Raw genomic sequence first — 13,856 nt, forward strand, 5'->3', positions numbered from 1 at the left:
ATACTATTTTTTTTCTACAAGAAAACGAATATTTTTCTAGTAACTATGTACATTTCCTTATTCATCTAGGTTCAGCGTGAACTCTATAAATTACGATTTAACCCAGTACGCAGACAAGTAAGTGTATATATAATTATTCCTAAAGATATTTAATATTATTATTTATTATATTCTCTATATATTAAATATCTTTCACACACTGTAAAAATTCTCACTTCTGTAGAAGTAAGGCTCTCAGATAATACAACAACTAATCCCAGAGGATATAATTATGTGTTATTAATAGTTAAGCATGTGATAACAGTAATCTCAGGATTTAATGTTTCCTATATTTATTTCCCAGAGGACATCAGGGCAGGCACAGTCCTCACAATCCAGCTCATCAAGCAGTAGCTCATCAAGTAGTAGCTCATCAAGCAGACAAAGTGGTGGAAGACAATCACATCGCGGTAAGTCACAAAGTATTCTGCATTTTCTATTCTACATAGGACAATTTTCTTTTAACTTCTGCTTAAGTAGTTAAAAAGAGACTTAAAGGCACATTGTACTATAAAATCGGTAGCTGCAGAGGATTGCAATATAGGGGAGAAATGCTCCTTTAAGTTTGTGTTTGTGTATGAAATAACTGTTTTTGCTCAATGAAGTCTCAATTCATTGTTCACAAGAACATGCCCATGAAAATGGGATAAGTCTGCATAAATAGCAGACCACCTGATTTTATATATTTCTCTATACTCAAAGGCCTCCTTAGCTTACACAATGGCCAATACTTTAGTATAGGCGATGCCTTCAGCTGGAAAAAACACCTATTTTAAATGACAAAATAAAGATAAAAACAAAAAAAATGGCTTTTCTAATAAGAATAGATGCTTTTGTGTTGTTATCATTAAAAATGTATTAACACTTGGCTGTATTTTAGGGAAGATACCTGGGAGACAAAGCACCCCCTCAGGTTGTTATCACTGCTCAGGCCCTAAGAAATGACAACAAAAAACAAGGATACCAAGTCATTGTGTTTGCAGAGGAACACTCCTCTAAACCCAGGTTACAAGCCTATGTGGTGGACATCAGTAGAGAAAGCAGGTGGAAAATGTGTGCTGATGCATCCGTTCAGAGTCCTCATGAAGCTCAGGTATGTATGTGCATATGTCAAATTTCATCAGCAAAGTAGCTGAATACAAGATACATACAAAAACCTTAACCCTAAGTTAGAACACTAGATTGTTTTTTTATAACAGAATACTTCCTCCGAAATATTGTAGTGCCATTAGCTTTGCTTCATTTATGTATGTGTGTATATATATATATATATTTATATATATATTAACATGAACATTACAGCTTTAAGATCTATGATTATCACCCAGTATAGCATAAATAGGTTTGAGGATATAGCAGAAGGTTCTCTTTTGATGTGCCTCCGAGCACAGTAATGCAGTCAGAATTTACTGCCCTGCTCTGAATTTCTGATACACCCTCTGATAAATATATCTTGAAAAATGTAACTTGTGTTGTTAGATACTGAATACTGATGCAGATGTAGAATACAGGGCATCCTGTACGTGTACCTGTCTGGATCTGTAGCTATATCAGTGTCTAGAATGGCAGGTCGGTTTTGTCACATATACAAACCATCTATAAATGATAATCTGAAATGTGTTTTTATATAAACACATCACTATAAATTATTTATTTTTTATTTTTACATTAAGTTTACCCAGGAACTACACAGCTTTGTGGTTGCCAATTCACTTTAACAATATCTGTCCATATTTTATGCACAAATCCATTGTGCTGGTAACATTTATGGTATAAAAATGTTAATATTGTCAAAAAGGTGCAAAGAAAAACTGACATGAGCTGTGTTAATTAATGCAAAAAAAAACAACATGTGAATTATATTTTAGGCTGAATTTAGATGGGGCCAGCGGTGTCAGCAATACAAGGTAGCCATCCAGGCACAGACCGGACGTTTAGGCAATCAGCCAGCATTCAGATTGAAAGTGGATTTACCTCGTATTCCATCTAAAGTGAAGAAAGTAGCAGAATTGTAAGTGATATATAATCATATAGATCTAGCACTGTACTATTCTAAAAATATACTCACTTATACAGAAAGATTTACTTTATTCAGTGTAGTAAAAAGAGAGATAAGCTATGAGAATTGATAAAACAAATAGTTTTTACTAGCAAGAAATTTGAGGTTATTTATTCAAATATATTAATATATATTTGTATCTAATTACTATTTTTTCAGTGAAAACTCATCCTTAAAAGGACATGAAACATACATTTTTTCTTTCATGATGCAGATATGTGATTTTAAACAGCTTTCCAATTTTCTTTCTGTTATCTAATTTGTTCTGTTGTCTTGGTAACCGTTGTTGAAAAGAATACCTAGGTAGCCTCAGGGGCTGCTGATTGGTGGCTGCACATAAATGCCTCATGTTATTGGTTCACCTAGTGCTTAGCTCCCAGTAGTGATTTTTCAAGAATACCAAAAGAATGAGACAAATTAGGTAATAGAAGTAAACGTAAAAGTTGTATAAAATGTTATCCTCATCAAAATCAAGAAATAAACATTTTGAGTTTCATGTTTCTTTAATGATTTCAAAGGGCATTTAGCTTCCTCTAGATAGTGAAAATGTAAGTTAAATAATTAAATCTGTATTAGTCCGATAAATAAAAGTTTATTTAATTTATATTTTACAGTGTTTTCAAAGGTCATTTTTTATAGTTTAACAAATAAATTAAAAATATATATTTATAAGGTCAGTATAAGGTAGATTAGAAAACAAATAATATCTCAAACTCATTTATTAAATAATATTTAAAAAAGATGAAGAAAATTTACTTAATTGATTTTGGGGGGGGGGAATTAATTTCGAATGGTCAATATTTATTCTTACCAGACACTTGTGCTTTTTATCCCAGGGCCAAATCCCCAGTGTAAAATATTTGTTTATTAAAAATAAACTGAGGCCTGGTTTCCATAACTGTTGTAAAATGTATAAACTGTTGGTAACAACAGGAATTATCTCTGTCTATGGAGAAGGTTTATGTTACTAGTAGTTTATGACAGTAATGGGAACTACGGCCTATTGAAATATTTTTTATCAAAATTTTGTGACCAGTTAAACATTTTTTAGTTTGTCCAAGATCTAATTTCATTTGAAAAATATAATTATAAAAAATTCCAAATTTCAAATTTCTCATTTAAAGATTCAGTAATTATCCTTTTTTTTTTTTTTTTCCATTTAATTGACTACTTGGCTTCATTGTTAATTTTATGATTGTATTTCAGTATGGCTGAGTACGTTCCAGGAGCAGCAATGATGTTAGGATTTTATGAAAAATTCCAGAGAAATCCCTCAAAACAGATTAAATTAGTCCTTGCTCTTAGCTCCCCAAGAGCTATGAATGTTGTCCTTCAAGTACCAAAGGTAAATGTAAATATTTTAATCATTTTTCTTCACAACAAATTACACAAATATTTATAGACCGGAAGCTCTTCTGAACTGGTTTGTGTTTTGGTGGTGAAATAACATTTTATTAATGTTATTTTGAACATGACTTGTCCAACTAACATATCATCCTTGTGTTCCAGATGACCCTGGTTTATCAAGCATTACAACTTCCACTGGCTGTAACTGCAGGTTGGCACGTACAGCCTGCTGATATTCAGGTGCCTACATGGAATATCTTTGCTGATGCTCCACAGATGCTGATGAATAGACTTCAAGGTCAGCACATCATATTACATATCAAATACATAGGGGCCGATTTCTCGTGCCCCGTATGCACCTGTTTCCGCACGAGCCTTCAGGACCACTGCTCCTTAACTCGTCTGACACCTCTGAGGCGACGGACAGCATTCTGCCCGATTGGATACGATCGGGTTGATTGACACCCCCTGAATGTGCAGAGGCCGGCATTGCACAAGCATTTCACTAGAAATGCTTGTGCAACGATAAATGCAGAGAGCGTATGCTGTCGGCATTTATCGATGTGCGGCGGACATGATCTGCTACAGCGGATCATGTCCGCTCGCACTATGGTAAATCGGCCTCATACTCTTAGGTTTTTGAAAACTTATTCTATATCAATATTAAAAAAAAAAATATTTCTTAAAATAATATGAAACCCAAACTTTTTATTTTGGGATTCAGACAGAGCATACAATTAAAAAAGATCTAATTAACTTCTGTTATCAAATTTGCTTTGGTATCATGGTATTTTTTGTTGAAGAGATACCTAGGTCGGTATCTAAATTAGAAAATTATTTAAAATTGCATGCTCTAGTCTATGTGAATCATGAAATATTTTTTGTGTGTGTGTTGTATGTCCCTTTAATAATTTCATTATCTAAAATGTAATCTGTTCCCATTTTATTTTATAGGACAATGTGTAATGACCAGTAACAGTATAACAACCTTCAATGAAGTTAACTTTAACTACTCAATGCCTGGAAACTGCTTCCATATATTGGTTCAGGACGCCAGTTCTGATATGAAATTTTTGGTGATGATTAGGAATTCTCCACAATCTACAGAGTATAAAGATATCAATGTCAAACTTGGCAGCTTGTAAGTAACACAGTATAGTTTTGTATTGAACTTAAGAGAGTTCTCTTAAAAGCTGATATACGAAGTTAATGTCACACAGATTCTGAAAACTCAAGACACTTTTGCTCATTATGGAAACAAACTGATCACATAGATATTCCATTTTTGTAAAAACTGTAGAGAAAATAGATTGAATTGAAGTTCCAGTCTCACTTATGTCTGCATAGACTAAAAGGATCAGTTAAGCCTTTGTTAAATATGCAGCAAATAAATGATCAGTTATACCCTGTATTGCAAAAGACCTGCATACAAGATCATTATTATAAAAACTTTATAATCTGTCATATTGACCTGAGCTGCATTGGTTTGCAGTCTATAGATGCTTCTTGTGTATGTTTATATTGATACCTTTTCTGCAGCCTATTAGGAAGGGAAGTTAATGAACTCCTACACTGCTTAAAGGAACGTGAAACCCATTTTTTTTTCTTTCCTGATTCAGACAGAGAATACCATTTAAAAAAAAGTTTTCAATTCACTTCTATTTAAAATTTGCTTTGTTCTCATATTATTCTTTGTTGAAGAGATATCTAGATAGGTAGCGTGCACATGTCTAGGGCACTACATGACAGGAAATAGTGCTGTCATCTAGTGCTGTTACCAGGGCTGGCTCAACCATGGGACCAAGTAGGTCCAATGGACCCAGGCAGCACTTGACAAGGGGCAGCACTTCAGTGACTGAGTCAGATCCAGACCAGTCCCGTGTCTTTGTGGGAAAATTCACAGGCTCCCAGCAGCATAAACTCTTCATGCACAAAGACACAAAACTGGTCAGGGTTTGACATTTAAGGTAAGACAAGTGCATCTCTTTCCTAACTTCCTTCCAACTTATTGCCCAATTGTGCATAAGCATTGGTTGCATGCAGGTAGGCAGGCTTAGTAAGGTTAGCAGCTAGGGCTAGTAGGTTAATATAGTAATCAGTAATATTATTACTGGGGGTGGGGGGGGGCATCGTTGCATTCTCGGACCCAGGCAGCACAATTTCTTGGGCCAGCCCTGGCTGTTGCTAATGTATAACATTGTTACAAAACTGCTGCCATCTAGTTCTGCAAACACGTGCACGCTCCTGAACTTACCTTCCTGCTTTTCAACAAAGGATAACAAGAAAACTAAGAAAATATGATAATAGAAGTTCATTAGAAAGTTGTTTGTTCAATCTGAATCACCATTTTGTTTTTGAGATTTGACGTCCCTTTAAGCAAACACTGGGAACATTATTTGGGTCAGGGTTCTCGATCATGTAGTACGTACATTAGTCTTCCTAGGGACTGTGAAAAGAACCCAACAACAATAAATAATGAAACACCAATAAAAAAGTTTTTTAGTTACTGCACATGAGTAAATATTTTTATGGTGAGTTACATTTCTGTCCCTTGAGTATGGTTATCTTATCTCCTTTGCTGTGGTTAATAAGAGACAGATGTAAATGAGGTCCTGAACCAGTATAGAATCCATTTAAAGAGATATCAAACCACATTTTTTTTCTTTTGTTATTCAGATGGAGCATGTGACTTTAAACAACTTTCCAATTTACTTCTATTATTTCATTTATTTATTTTCTCTTGATTTACTTTGGTGAAAAGGATACCTAGGTAGGCTCAGGAGCTGCTGATTGGTGGCTGCACATATGTGCCTCATGTGATTGGCTCAGCCAATGCTCTCAACTAGCTCCCAGCAGTGCATTGTTGCTCCTTCAACAAAGGATACCAAGAGAATGAAGGAAATTATATAATAAAAATAAGTTGAAGAATTTAAAATGGTATTCACTATCTGAATCATGAAAGAAAAAGTTTGGAATGTATGTCCCTTTAAGTGTTCAGTACATTACTATTTACAATAAAAAAACAACAACATATTTTTGGAAATACACAATGTAACTTGTATGTACTGTTTTCTTGTTCTAGTGATGTGGATATGTATTCCTTGTCTGGAGAACAGAAGCTTAAGGTTAATGGAATTGTGGTGCCAAAGCAGAGTTTGCCATACCAGCCTTCCTCTTGTAAGTGAAAACTAATGTTTATTTTACAGTATTGCAAAATCAAGCTGTATAGTTTACTTTTTATCCCATCAGGTACAAATACATTGATTGACTTTCATTTGCTCTTAAAGCAGTCTGGTAACTTTCCCAAAATTGCTTGACTGCTAGTGCTGAAAATCTGTTCCCTTAAAGGGACATTAAACACTAAATACATGCTAGATAGAATGATGCATTCAAAGAAAAGATTTAGTCCATAACATGTAGATGTATTTTTTAAAGTTTCATTAGTTGTTTAAAAAGTGACAAAATAAGTGTAAAGTTTTAGTGTCTATAAAACACTGGGAGCTGCCATGTTGTAACTTGTGTTACCTTCTCTACTGTGGCCAATTAGGGTCAGTTTTAAATAGGTCACTAGAGTGTGCAGCCAATGGTTGTGCTGGATTTAACAGTGTTCTGTACTTCCATTTCTAACAGGAACTGAAAAGCTCACAATTTCAGAATGGAATTACAGGCAAAGAGGACAAAATAAATAATGAAAGTATATTGCAGAGTTGTTTTTATTATATACAATTTATAATTTTATATTACCATCTCAAAGTGTTTAATGTCCCTTTAATACACCTGCTGTCGGCATTTATCATTGCACCAGCAGTTCTTGTCAACTGTTGGTGCAATACCACTCTCTGCAGATTCGCGGCCAAACGGCCGCTAGCAGGGGGGTGTCAATCAACCCGATCGTATCTGATCGGGTTGATTTCTGTCCGCCGCCTCAGAGCAGGAGGACAGGTTATGGAGCAGTGTTTCTGGCGAGTCTGAAGGCTCGCCAGAAACACAGGGCATCAAGCTCCGTTCGGAGCTTGATAAAAAGACCCCTAAGAGCCAGATTACAAGTGGAGCGCTAAATATCGATTTGAAGAATGCAATATTTGCCCTCCACTTTGTAATACCATCGCAGGCTAATGAGCTCACGTTCGCATTGTTGGGAAGCATTGCACTCACAAGAGCGCGCTTCCAAAGGCTCTAAAGAGAGCCTCGTTCTTATGTCATCAGAGACGGCAGTGCAGCAAAGGGGGTAAGAAGTGCAGCGATTGCAGCATTTGCAAATATATATGTAAATGCTGATATACATATGTACACATATTAACACATAAATATATATGTAAATGCTGATATACATATGTACACATATTAACACATAAATATATATGTAAATGCTGATATACATATGTACACATATTAACACATAAATATATATGTAAATGCTGATATACATATGTACACATATTAACACATAAATATATATGGAAATGCTGATATACATATGTACACTATTAACACATAAATATATATGGAAATGCTGATATACATATGTACACATATTAACACATAAATATATACAGTATGTATATAACCATATACATATATATTTACAGGGAACACACAGTTCACATAGACCGCAATATAAAGGCACTTTTCAGTGCCGTTTATTTTCACACCCCACTCCCACCAACTTTAGACCCCAAAGGGTAACTGTATATATCTACTTCTAGCAATGGAAACATATCCACTTGTTAAAATAGCAGTATTAAAGTAAAATTATAAATTGTATATATAAATATATATATCTATTAAAAAAACTCTGCAATATACTTTCATTTTATTTATTTTGTCCTCTTTTCCTGAGCTTTTCATTTTCTGCTAGAAATATAAGTGCAGAACACTGTTATATTCCACACAGCCATCAACACTGTTATATTCCACAAAGTTATAGGCTGCAAACTCTAGGGAGCTATATATAACTGTCTCTAATTGGCCACAGCTGAAAAGGTAACCTAAGTTACAACATGGCAGCTCCTATTGTTTTATAGACACTAAAACTTTACACTTATTTGGTCAATATTTAAACAGCTAATGACCCTTTAAAATACATCTACCTGTTATTCTCAGGCTAATCTTTTCTTCGAATTGATCATTCTGTCTAGCATTTATTTAGTGTTTAATCTCCCTTTATGCATTTTCTTTTTCTTTCTCAGTTTGATGTAAAAAAAAAGTCATAAAAACAAAAAATTATAACTCTGTGTTTAATTTCATTTCAGCTCCATTGATAACCATACAGAATGAAGGTGAAGGCTTTTCACTTTCAGCTCCAGACTTCGGAATTGATAAACTTTATTACGATGGAAAATTAAGCAAGGTACAAGCTGATCACGCATTCTAAAATGACCATTATTCTTAACGGATATTGTTGTTTTAAGAATTTTTTTAAAAAATCTAATGTTATGTAATGCAAAAATGTGATATGTAGATATGAAGATAAGTCCAAAATGATGACTCCTGTGTACTTTGATACATATTAGTGTTGTCAGCATAGAAAATTGCACTAATTCCTCATATGTCTACAGGTTAGAACCACCTTATGGATGAAGGGAAGAACCTGTGGAATATGTGGTCATTCTGATAGTGAGAACTTACAGGAGTTCCAGATGCCAGATGGTAATGTTGCCAGAGATGAAGCAAGCTTTCTGCATTCTTGGATTCCAGCCGAAGAAGCTTGTTCTGGAGGTAATGGCAGAGAAGTCACCTACCTGAAAGCAACACTGGGGCCCATGGGCTGGTATTTCTGTACAGGGGCATGGTTGGGAGGTTGTGTGTAGGCATGGGTAGGTAGTTCATGGGAGGAGTCAGGAGGTTTCTGGGAGGGATCTAGATATCCCTAAAAAACAGGACATTGACAAAGGGGGCATTTAAAAAGAGCTCCCAAATGTAACCATCCTAAAAAAAATGCTGTATGCTTGGGGGCTATGTATATGCTGGACTATAAAGTAAATAACTAACAATGGTATTGATGTGTTTGTTTTTGTTTTTTTTGCAGCCTGTAAACTGCAGCGCACAATGGTGAAACTTGAGAAATCAGTTGATATTGATGAATATGAATCTAAATGTTATTCAGTCCAACCAGTTCTGCGATGTATAAAAGGATGTTCACCAGTTAGTACGACTCCGGTATCAGTTGGCTTCCACTGTCTGCCTGCAGGTAAAGATCTAGTACAGAGAATAGTGAAAAATTAGTAAAGTGAACTCATTGGGAAGCATTGACTGACGGGCTAAATTAAAGGGTGTGATAGACACAGTAAAATGATGATTGGTTAGGAAGAAAAGCAAATATATAAAGGGACATTGTAGTAACATTTTCCCAAGGATCCATTTTACCCATGAATGCACCACTTATAATGGAACTTTCAATACTGGAGTATTGGCTATATAAAATATATGTAAACATAAGGTAGAACAGAAAACAACCTCCCAGTGGGATTGGGAGAGACAAAACAGCTCATTTGAAAAGTTGTTCTTGCAACAACTTTGAATACAATTAATCCTTCCAAGATGCTTACTGAAGAATATTTTGGCTGTTGCCAATAAAGCCTGTTGTAGGGAATCAGGATTGGTGAAGCCTGCAACATTTGAGGGGGTAATTTGATCACATAATGTTTCCTACTTGTATGGTCTTCAAAAATTATATCTATTTATTAATTTATTTATCAATCAATTAAACCTAGTTGTATAAAGGGGGTGCAAGACCCTTAGTACATCTCTGGCGTTCGGTGGGGAGAAATATATGAGACACAAAAAAGAGCAACATAATTGGGGTGGGGTTCATGGGCAGAATATTTCCTGGGGGCCTAGGACAGGAAAAAAGCTAAATACACCACTGCTGAGTACACCATCCTTTAAGCTTAATATAGTACATTTGTACTTATGACTTATTCAGATTGTGATAATTACTTGTAACATTATCATCAGATTAAAACAGTCTAGTTCTGATTATACAATTGACAAGATTGTAAAGAGGCTCGTGCAATTTTGCTCTCAAAAATATAATTTTTGAGACTTTGCAGAAGTTTATATTTATTACAAATTGTCCAGTTCTTGATCATTTGACAACAAACGTTGAAAACATCATAACTATTACCTACAGAAAATCTCATAAACAGAAAAAGAAAACTAATACCATTTTTCCATAGATTATATTATTTAGTCTATTAATGTCTATCTAAAATGAAGGTTCACTTGCCCTATTCAGTACACTGAGGTTGTCCTCCTATACATTGCAATGTGTTATGAGAACTAATGCGTTCATCTGTATTCTAGCAGGAACCTTGAGTATACCCAATCCAAGACAACATTGCAGTTTGTCTTGTCCTCTCCAAATCATAGCTACATCAGATTGTGGTTGTTCAAGGGACATTAAAAAATTAATTAGGGGGAATTAATGTAAAATAAGTAGAATAGTCAGTAAATTAGAATGCACTTAGAGAAACAGCCTATAGATAACAGGCAATATACCTCCTGCTGTGTAATGAATATAATTTTCTTCTATGTGTTATCATATTAAAGTGATATTAGACTACTTTTGATATGTGTATATTAGTATGTTTCAGCAATAATGCACTGAAATGAAAAAGGGCTGAATTTAAAATAATAAATTGTTTGACACAAGTGAAACCCAGTTCCACCCATCGTAAACTCTTTTATTTTATTTACAGATGCTTCCACAGACTTTCTTGAAGGCCAAACAAAGATAGACAAGCCTGAAGATCTATTTGAGACAGTAGATGCTCATACAGAATGCTCCTGTGAATCTCTTAAGTGTAACTAATAATCTGCCCCATGAATAAGAGCACACAATGTTCATATAAATTAACAATGTCACCTAACTAATGAATGAGACTCACACCAGAAATTGTATAATACAATGTTGTAGATATGTTAATTTCCAATAAATATTTGCATCCATATAGTTTCTTTTGTTATTTATTTGCATTTTATTAATGTATGGTAATTTAAGCATGGACTTTTTATATGACTAGGCAAACCAAATTAGTTACAAAGTTTAGACTAGGTAGGCATGTAATGCAGGACAAATAGGGAAAACAAGAAGAGATAGATTTTAACAACAGTCAAGCGGACATGATTCGCTGTAGCTAAATGTTCGACCTCGCTAAATGCTGACATCATACACTGTCGGCATTTAACATTGCACAAGCATTTCACCAGACTGTTGTTAAATCCCCTGCTTACTGGCAGCCAATCGTCCGCTAGCAGGGGCTGCTTCTTAACTTCCGTTTCAGGCAGACCTGAAATGATGGGACTCCGAAGCAGCATGCGCTGCTTCATAAATGGAGCCCAAAATATGTATGATGGAGAGGATTAGTGTCCAACTGATTTAAATGAAAGACCATGATTGATCATATTTCAGATCCAGTATGAGTGAAGAAACAAACTAAAAATTGGACTAGCTGAAACAAAAATATGCTTCAGTATAAACCACATTTCAGGGAGAGTGAGAGGGGAAGTGAGAGAAAGTTAGATGTTAAATTGTGGGAAAGACAAACAAACTGGGGGTGGGCAGAGCTATGCCAGAAAAAGGCTGCATAATGGAATAAATGTTATGATGAGGAAAATTAACAATAGAAGAATGGAGGCAAGATAGGATAGTTGTAGCAGGTAAAGAGAATAAATAGAGTTAAGGAATGCAGACATAACCCTGTCTAGTATTTGAAATATGCTCAACCAATCAAGCACACAGCTGAGAGAGGGCAAATTCAAGCATGGATTTGCAGAGTATACATAAATGAAAGGGGTCTATGTAATAGGAAGATCTGACCTAAACCCTGTTTAAAATGAAAACATTATTAAACAATGCTTCAACATCACCTCAAAGTTGTTGTTTTAACATATCAAAAGCTTATTTTAAAGGAGTCATGAAGGGGAACCAGACTGACAATTTCCTCGCCTACCTTCACACCTCTTCACCATCAAATTAATTCACCAAAAAGAAACAGTGGATGTTTCATTCTGATTGGCTACCTTTAGGGCCCAGAATAGATTTAGGCAGCTCTTCTAATGTAAACACAATAAAAATTACTGATTAATAACAAAAGAAGGTGACATAAAATAGGTTTTTATTATCTATAATCTTAAAACAGAGACCTACATGGGGGGGGCAACCAAAAATTACAAATTTATACATGATATAATATGATATACTAGATGGGTTAAAAAAAAACATGAAATAAAAAATATTGCTAGACTTTTACAGACCATGAGCTGCCTTGTAAAGAACTAAATAGGGGAATAAAACACATTGACAATCCCCACCTCCGCACCTCTCAACCACCAAAACAATTCTCCTCCGTAGTCGTGTCGCTCTGCAAGGCTAATGCCATCTACTAATTTGACTTTTTTTTATACAAATGCTTATAATTAAACTTATTGTTTGATAAAAAAAATGTGGTTGACTAAAGGAAGATGAATACAATAGCTTATAATCCTAAATGATTTATTAACCCTTTGAGTGCTAATGACGGCTCTGAGCTGTCACAGAGTTTCTCACTCTGGTGCTCATGACGGCTCAGAGCCGTCATGAGCACTCTCCCACCTTGAGGGAGATCTGGGGGCTCCTAATGGCTCCTATCCCGGCGATCGTGCCTGTAGAGTGACAGGCATTGCCGGGTCTTCACGTGATGCGCGGTGATGTCACAGGCATCTAAGCAGCTACAGATGCCCAAGACCCACTGTTGGAGAGGTAATCACCTAACCATTCCAACAGTGTAAGTCTTGGGGGTCTGTAGGAAACATTAAGTTAAAAAAAAAAAAAAAAAAAAAAAAACCTTAGAAAATATTAGCGCCCTGGTGGGAAAGAGCTTAGCACTCAAAGGGTTAAAAACCCATATACCAAAGATCCATACCAAGGAAAAGCAAATGTGTAACTCTGCTTTGTTACCATTAAGGCCTGTAAAACTTCAGGAAGTTCTCTTTATAAAACAAATTACCGAAACATACTAGGGGATAAGAAAAAAACATTTAAAAAAACAGGTAAATAAAACAGCTACTTGTCTCGTCCAGTTTGAGGACAGGAGGAACAATTCTATTTAAGCTTTTTTTTTTTATTGACTTTAAGAAAAAGGCAGTGTATCTAACCACAACATTTTAATGGAAAATGTCAAATAAACAAATCTAAGAAGATCTAACAAAACTAAACAGAGAGCTAACATGAAATAGAAAAATCTAAATAAAATAACACATATTAAGCTACCTCCATTTTAAATATCTGATTAAATAAAAGGGTTAATTCAACTATGCTTTTATATTACCTATTAGACACAGTTTTAAAGGAACAGTCTACACCAGAATTTGTATTGCTTTAAAGATAGATAATCTCTTTATTACCCATTCCCTAGTTTTGCATAACCAA

General features: G+C 35.0%; 1 pseudogene; it reads left to right on the forward strand.

Moving 5' to 3' along the window:
• Positions 1-11,395, forward strand: part of LOC128640829 (vitellogenin-A2-like) — a 28,165-nt pseudogene extending 16,770 nt beyond the window's left edge.
• Positions 11,396-13,856: the final 2,461 nt, after the last annotated feature.

This window comes from Bombina bombina, chromosome 10 (assembly GCF_027579735.1).
Source record: "Bombina bombina isolate aBomBom1 chromosome 10, aBomBom1.pri, whole genome shotgun sequence".
NCBI classification, from domain to species: Eukaryota; Metazoa; Chordata; class Amphibia; order Anura; family Bombinatoridae; genus Bombina; species Bombina bombina.